We start from the raw sequence: 9184 nt of genomic DNA on the forward strand, positions 1-9184 counted from the left end.
ATATATTTAGAATCTTATAATACGTTTAAATCTCTTGTAATATCTTTCTAAACAATGTTTCATTGATTTATCCTGTCCCAAGAAAGTATCTATACGAGCATCATAAGCATCGATATAATAATGATCTTTCACTTTCGTTCTTCACTATCTTTACTGTCTTTCGCAATAAACGAACTACGAGACGCCCGTTATAGACTCGTAGAACATATATGTATATCTTAATTTTGAATATGTAAGACATTCCTAACCTTGCGCACTGTGGGCGTTTAGGCTAGTCGAAAATAGCTTGGAAGTATCCATGGTAGATTCGTGATAACACCAAAGGATCGAAGAACCATATGACTACAGTCAATTTAGCGTATCTCGTGAGACAATGAAATACGATGTTCAAGATTTCGAATTATTGTCCATAGTAAGCCGAGCGAGAACAAATACGTAGAAAGGAAGAAAAGTGAAGTCAATGTATTATTAAAATACTAGTAATAATAATGTAAGTGAAAGACAGCCCGAAGGGAGGTGAATATTTTTTTTCCAAAAATAATTACCCTATCTACGATTACAGTTTCCTTCGCGATGCAGAAGAAGTCGATTTAGTTGGAATTCTGGTAGACTTGTTTTTTTATACGCATGTACAAATGCAAACGTCATACCCGATATTGTATATAGTACAAAGAATGAATTAATGTAAAAGTCCACCAGCCGCAGCACGATGCAAAACCGCTAAGCTTACGCAATCTGTGTTCACCAGTGGGTATACGCAGGTCGATGTAAATTTCGAGATGCCCATATGTGCCTACGCTGGATTCTAATGTGTGTTGGCATTGCATATAAAGGAGACATATTGCTTGCATACTGGTAATCCTTGATTAAAGAGATTTTATGCCAGGAATTTCCCGTTTCTCTTATTATTCGCGACAACGACGAGCCGAACGATGATCGTTCGTTACTCCTTGAGCGTCTGACCAAAGAGATCCAACTACTTCTGACAAATTGAAATTATTCAGTAGCGAAATGGTAAAGGCATTTTAGCCGATATGCCTAGCAAATTTCAAAATTGGCGAATCTTCAAAAGAGATAAAAACACGAGAATCATTTATCAGGCTGTTAACGACGAAAGTAAATTGCATCTTTATTATGCAATGGAAGAAGCTCGTAGCGAGAGGACGCTCTGGGAGGAGTTGGACGTGGAGTTAGCGTCGGGCAATAGTACCTATAGACGTCGGCGTCCAAGTTTCTCTGACCTTTAAGTAATGTCACTCGAGACGCCAGCGTCGGTCTCAGGCATTTCCAGCGGCACTCATCAAATTGTGAGAAAACTATGGGTTTGTGGAATTGTGTCTATTTATATGATAAATACAATACGTGGAATTGGATCAATTAGAAGATGCTGTTAATTAGTCATAATATCGATTGGTAAAATTTCTTGATAAATTTCCGATTCAAATTCTGTAGTATGTAGAGGAGGATGGAGCAAGATAAAATCCGTGAAAAAATGATGCTGGAATAAATTCTAAAAATATATTACAATTTTCTGCCTTTTTTTGATCTTCAATAAATTTTTTGCAGGTAGTCCATCTTACCCCCACCTATCTCTGTTACATGTTATACTGAGTTGCGACAGAAATTCACTAGCAATTTTGTAAATAGCAAGTGGATAATTGCAATTTCGTTAAATCAGTCTAATCGCGGCAACTGAACCTTATCGGAGAAGATATCGTCGCGATGGACCGAAACGACGTCGCGACGCAACAATGAGAAAATTGTCGATACGAAAAATGAATTGGTCTCGACTTGTGCTGTTATAGTTGTAGTCGTCACTGTAGTCTTATGAGCAAATTCTTATTCGCTCGGCCGTGACTGATGTCGCGCAGTTACGTGAGAACCGGAAGTATCCAAATGGAAGAGATCAGAATACGAATACCCATCGAAGCGAGTCGCGGACGCTCTTGGAATCTTTTGTTGTCGCGGAGTCAAGAAATTAAGACTCGTGCAATTTGCATTTCCTTCCGGAAATTCGAGAAATAAATTGGCAGAAAATTTTACATAGAAACGGATAGGTGTGTATCGTCGCTGCTCTGGAAACTGAATGCAGTGGACAGGTCTGATGTCGCAAACGAAAACTCATTGTGAAACGAGGAAATAATTATGGAAATGTTAACTTCTCGCTCAGTGGTTGGCTGACTGACTGACTGGATGACTGGGCTGGCTAAGGCAATGTTATTATTTCGCATTGTGTTGCACAAACTAACTAACATTGTGCATGCACAATACATTGCTCGTATAATTTGAAGCTAAGTCGTGTCAAAGAGACAATTTGATTTTGGAGATTGAAATTATAAATATTGATCAGAGTAATATTTTTCTTCTTTTTATTTTTAATATTTTTAATTTCGAAAATTCCCTAACGATCACGTTTCATGGGTATCTTGGGGTATCTGAGGTTCCTCAGTATTTTTTTTTTTTGTGAAACTAATATTCGAGAACGTAGATATAAATAAAATAAAATGGACTGTAAGGCGAGGAGGAGCGAAGGACTTTCTCTTGGGCAGAAATCCTTATTCGCTTTCCCTGACACGCGTGTATTCGTGCACACATGTTCCTTGTGGGATTCTGAGAGCTATCGAGTCAACTATAACGATCCTTTAAGATATCGATCGATTAACACTGGCATATGGGAGAAATTAGAGAACTTTATGGAAATTACAAAATATATAATTTGCCACGGTAAAATTTCAAATAACCACAAATGATTATTATCCTCAGAAATATTTTTAAATTATCATTCCTTCACGACGACTGCCCGAGGATATACTTTTGACTTATTTTTATTAGAATTTCTGGTAATCCATAAATAATGACAAAATATATAATTCTGAACTCTTTGCAGTAATATAAGATATTTAATCAATTTTTTTTAAAAAATGTTCTATCTAATGTATCTTTCAGTGAACAACATTTTACGTCTCATGCTAACAGAATTTTTATAGACTCGTAATTTAGGTTAGGTTAGACCGAGGTTCATGGTAGACCAATATAATAGCATACGCCCTTTACGCCAAGACTTTTACAAATAAACGAGATACATAATTCGTTTGGGCGTCTGACGTATCGGAGCTCAGGGCAATGCCCGGAGCGGCTAATTATGATTTTCGACAGACAACAATTAATATTAAACATCCAATGAGCCAAGCCTTTCAATGTTAAGGTTACTATCTCCAGGTCCTCTCGTGCTGTACCCGTCAAAATGTATAACCATGTACACACAAAAAAGTATGTCAAGTTGATATCCGGTTTTGCAAAGCCCGAATTACACGATCACATCCCTAATAATCGTTAAAAGAATCAACGCAAAGTTTCTAACTGCTATACCAATTAAAACGTCAAACAGCGTAAACACGTAATTTTAAAAAAACAAAAATTCTAAGCAGTTAAAAATTTGATAGAGGATTAAAAAATAATGTGTACTATATATCAGCTTTCTTTCTGATACATTAAATAAAATTCTTATACGATCATAATTTGTCGATGATTCAATGCAGTTGTTTTATCGTATATAATTAATAATTCAAGAATAAGTACAGTTCTTTTTTTTACAGTTTTCTTTGGGTTCTTCAGTGTTGCATGCGTATTAATCACGTATACGTGTAAATGCTTGTCCGGCTGTAGTCTAGACTTTATAGTGGACAGTCGATACCACGCGTGACAGCGTATAACGTGTTTGTCTGTGATCGGCTTATTCCCTCACGTTGACATGCATATGTAAGCCTACAGTTGGATTAATATGTGGAGATCACTAGGAAGCACTTTCCATGGAATTTCTTAGACGCCAGTTGTTTCATCATTGGAGTACGATATCGAAAATAAAATCCTGTCGATCTAGGAAGACACACGTTAAAAATTAATTGAGCATGCAAGGTTGTCGCGTGTGAATCACAGATTTAATGATAGATTACGAAATCAGAATATTAAATAATTAAAGATTGAAAATTTGAAAGAACAAAATATACGTACAGGTATGTCAAATGACAAAAAGCTGAACGATCGGTATAAGATATTGGTACAAAGATCCATTGATGGTTATGATCTGCTGATTCATTAGAATTGGCTGCGAACTTCTCACTACACTTGAAAAAATCATATCCGGATAACCTTAACATTGAAAGTTCTCTAGCATAAGTTATTTATTTCCGAAAGATGTTTGGCAACGGTTGGATTTCACTTTTCGACGAGAAGAAATTTTACATAAGTGGACCAAAATGGTATTGGCTAACGTATCATTTCGATTGATACCTATACCTATACAAAGACGTATGGATTCTTGAGGAATTCCTGAACACACTTTATTAAGCTTTTTTTACACATCTTATGAAGTTTCGTCTTTCTGACCTAAAACTTATGAAAATAGGTCTCTCAGTGAAGATGTCCTGTTGACGTTTATAAATATACTATTGTCGATATGAGCCATGTTGATTTTACAACACAGATATGTTATTTGAATAGTCAAAGACAGAAGTATGTGAATTTCGAAAAGACCTGTTGATTATAGGATTAAGGATACCTTCGGAAAGTTCGTAATGCTCATCGAGGTTTTATCGAAATTCCGTGATGATTGAAAGAACGTAAAGAGGTACATACTCAGGGTTGTTCTTCGGGAATAAGAGCAGGAGTCAAGGTCGACAGGCTGGAACTTTCCTTATTTGAGTATTCGGCCAACAGGTACAGGTAGTCACTCAGTATTCTCACGTCACAATCATGCAAACACGCCCATCCAGAGAAAGTGAACTTTGTAAAAGCGAAGTGCAAGTGCAAAAGCACGACCGTATTTGACACCGATCTCGTAAGATTGTAAAGATTGGCCGGTTGCCATTCGCTAATTTCAAGTTGGCCATCTTGGCACGGTATTCGAGAGTTCTACGAGGTGAGAGATCGAAAGATGGCGTTCTCGCGTTCACTCTCGATAACAACCGAATATCGACTTTTGCTTTCACGTTTTCGATTTACGAGCTGCGCGACACTTTCGGACCAAATGGTAGTAGTTTGGTGAGTGCAATTTGCATTACTTAAAAAAGGCTCAAAGAATCCACTTGCAGCGCCATCTTACTCCTCAGTAATAAAGCACGGGTGAGATTGCTTAAGAAATTCCAAAGATTACGCGGGACGATTTGAAGATCTGTTTAATAGAATTTTGATGTTATGATGCCATTCGATGTACGATAGATCATTGCGTTCGTACGTTTCTCGACACACATACGGGAGAGACTATAAATGATGCTGGAGAAAGTAAAATTCAAATTCACTCTCTATGGGGCTTCTCGCGTTTATCGGACGCGTGTAAATATCCATTACAGGCCAGTGCTAAGTCGCAGAGCACACACCGTTGGAATCCTGATGACCGACCATTGTTTAGACTCGCCCATTTTCACACTGAGGTTTGAAAACATTCTGATTTCTGCCCACTTGTCATTCTAATCGTTTCTATTCTGACTAACGTCTGAAATCATGTCTATTTAATGTCTCTCCTATCGCCGATCTCTTTTACTTTTTCCTATGGTATATGGACGCTTATTCATAAACCATTCGTCAGAAAAGGATGTTCCTAAGGAATGTCATATGCATATACTAATTATTTAAATGAAATATCAACGCGAATCTTGTTTTCAATCTTTCTTGTTCAAACCTTGAGAACAGTGGAGGGACCGGATGAGGAGGAATTCTTTTCACGATGGAATTTTCATTTTTATTTTTCTCCCACAACGGGTGAGGCACTCTCGATGGCGGTTGGCAGCAATGTGGCAAGCCAGGGCGTGCAATGTGTTTTTGAAAGTACAGAAAATATGTCCGGGGGCCATTGAGATTCAACAAGCGAGCTGTCGTACCGTCGTCTGCGAAAGTGCAGCCAAGGTCTTTACTGGTGGATCTCCTTGCTTCTTTATATTTATGTATATTCATAACGATTCACTTGTTTTACTATTCTTCCATTCAAATTTTATATGGTGGATGTTAGAGGAATGTGAATTTCGGAAAAATAATTTTTATTTTAATTATAAGGCTACTAGGGGGAATATGTTTTAGCAGAATTCCTTTCTTTTCCTTGTAACTGACGTATTACTCTCGTTCTCATTAAAATTCTCAGAAGATGATGACCATCGAAAAATTCAATTACACTTCCCGGTACTGTATTTCGATCGTGACCAGACCTTGGGCAGAAAATAAACTACCCGAGGTAATTTAAAGTGTCAGTCTTTTTGTACCGGTGAAAATTATCATTGAAATTACACGAGTTTACGAAGCGTTATACTTACCTTTTTCTCTACCTTCGCTCTTATTATCCATAATTACCATTTATCCAAAAGAGTACTTTGAGTTCACACAAGGACACCAGAAACTGGCTAATGACACGCGCCAATTTGCTCTCGTATCACAGTTCACATATTAATCACGAGTATTTTTAATTTTTATATAAATCCACCTTATTTCGAAAATACTAAAATGTCAGCATTTATCACAAAAAGGATTCTCTTCAATAACCATAAACAAAAGAGTCCGTCCTCTGTTTTTGTACGAGATCCAGCAAAAAATAAAGATAAAGGGAATAAGTCCGGTCGCGTCTAAAGGCGGGAAAGAAAAAAGGACATAAATGAAATTGAACGAAACATAGCAGGATGCCACAACGTCAATTCCACAGCAAGGCCACGGCCTCTGGGTGCCGGGAACGAAATTTCCAACGAAACTACTAGTCGACCATTGTTACCGATGGTCTAATGGAATTACGACTATGTTTCATTAAATTAACTAGAATTGGGACGTCATTCGACCGAAGCGATTGATCTGCCATCTATGCCAGTTCTTGTAACCCAGGGTGATATTGCGCAATGAACGTCGTCATGCTAGAGCACGATGCCAAGTGTATCAAATCGCTTTATATCTCTGTTAGTCGGAACGCTGGTAATACCTAATCGTGGCATAACTCTGTTACACGCGATGGCAATGGCCGAGGAACTGAATTTTTATCCATTTACTAGAGGTGGACGTACCTGCTCGACTTTGTGGAACGACCTTAACGTCTTGTGATACGTGCTTTATGTTATATGCATGGTAGACGTGCCCTCAAATCACATCCGGGTTCCACAAGGCGAGTCTTCATTGGGTACTGCGCTATTTATCATGAAACTGCATTCCTGGTACCATTACAGAAGTTACTTCTTCAATATAGATCTTGAACAATATTCTAGTAGTATAGTTTTTATAATAATATTCAATCCGTACTTATTTTAAATTTATTTCGTTCTGTAGTAAGGACAAGTTGTTTCCTAGTATACTGTTTGATATTCCCCATGGACTTGGAGTAACCGTAATTACTGTGAACTGAAACTGCATGAAAGTCAATGACCAACCGTATTTGGCTATGGATTCGTACACAGACTGTTCTACTGCAACGGATATAGTATGGGCTGTCTTGAATAATAATTAATTCGAGTTAATTCATCGGCAGTGAATTATCCACTAGGCAGTGGGTGCACGAAACGTAAGTCATACATTGATTTGAATTGTATACGTACGTATGTACTACATTAACGTCAGCTGCTATATGATCCTATACAACTGTCATTATGTCAGAAACTGGATGACACAAGACTTTGATGTTATAGCCTTTGTTCGCAAAAGGCGGATAACTTTTCTCATTCGCTTGGGAGAGAAAGCCGTGTAGATTAACCTGTAACTGGCTACAGTTTTGTATTTGTCGCGTTCTAACCTGTGACAGGTATCCTAACGATTTCGTCTGCTGCCTGTAAAACGAGGACAATCAGAACAATCGCCATTTTTCTGTCACGTATGGCGGTTAATTTGAATTTTTGTCAGGGTGAGAAATGGCTTGCGGAGACTTAACGATTCTTTCCTCGAGGTATAAGTTATAAAAAATGAGAAACATAACTAACGAAGGAAAAGAAAGATGAATGAAAAGAAAGGAGTGAGAGACTGAGTCACGTAGTGACTCACGTAGTACACGACAAAGCCACGAAAGTTCGTGGCAAGGGCACCATGGTGAATAAAACTGGTCCTACTGCTCCTGGTCGAATTCCTAAAATAGATTTTGGTCTTCAGGACGAAAATATTCCTGGAGTTACGACGGTCGTGTCCGAATGCGACCCAGAGCATTATTTATGCTGTACAAGGAGTCAAGTAATTTGGGAAAAGGTATCGTTAATGCTACAACTCGCGACAGAGATCGTGCTGAGAATTGGTCATTTCTTACACCCTTTTTCAAGATGAAAGGATTGTTGCCGGACGTTAATCAAGACACAGCATCCTCTTAGAAGGTTTTTTTACCTGAAACTAGTATACAATCTTGTCATGCCTAGTGGAATCGCATATTAGGGGAAGAGCTTGATGAAAATTGACGTTCAGCTAATAAAGCATTTCTTATTATTTGAATTAATTCATTATCCACATGGAATTTTTGTAACACTCGACATTCTACTTGCGTAACAACACGCGGAGGCCTTTAAAGCGGCGTCTTCTAATTCGAAATGCTACCGTCCGGATAGACTAGTTACACTCTTGATTTCTCTAGGCCTTGACACCTGAAAGACTGCCGGCAACTATTGGCCACTGTGACTCACTTTAATACATATTTCTTTTTATTCTTTTCTTTCTCTTTATTTCGATTGTATATGAAAGTCACGAAGCGCAGAAGACACGTTCGATATCTTATTGGTCGCGCCGTGTTTTCTGAGTAAGAGTTAAAAGAAAAACTTTTTACCGATACGATCCTATGAGAATTGACAATTGAATCGTGAAACTGGAGCGAGTCCTTTATCATAAATTATCCTTACGACCAATCCTAGATTTAAAATACTGATATTATATTCCCTGTATTTTTCATTATTAAAAAATAACTTTCTACAATTAAAATACGAAATATTCAATGTATATTTTTTTAAACGTACATACGAATATCCAACCGTTTTCCTTGTTCGCTTCAAAATATTAGACCGATATGCGTTTAAAAGTTATGTCAAACTGTTTGTATTTTCAAAAAAGAAACTGACACCGACTAAGCCGAACGAAGACATCGGGAAGATACTCGGCGAGGGAAAGTAAATGTTATGAGTTAAACCAATAAAGCTCAACCATATCGCGGCATAGTTATTCCATCATTCGGCATCAACTCTCGAGAAGTTCG

Source organism: Cephus cinctus, unplaced genomic scaffold, assembly GCF_000341935.2.
Source record: "Cephus cinctus unplaced genomic scaffold, Ccin1 Ccin1_scaffold0160, whole genome shotgun sequence".
NCBI lineage: Eukaryota > Metazoa > Arthropoda > Insecta > Hymenoptera > Cephidae > Cephus > Cephus cinctus.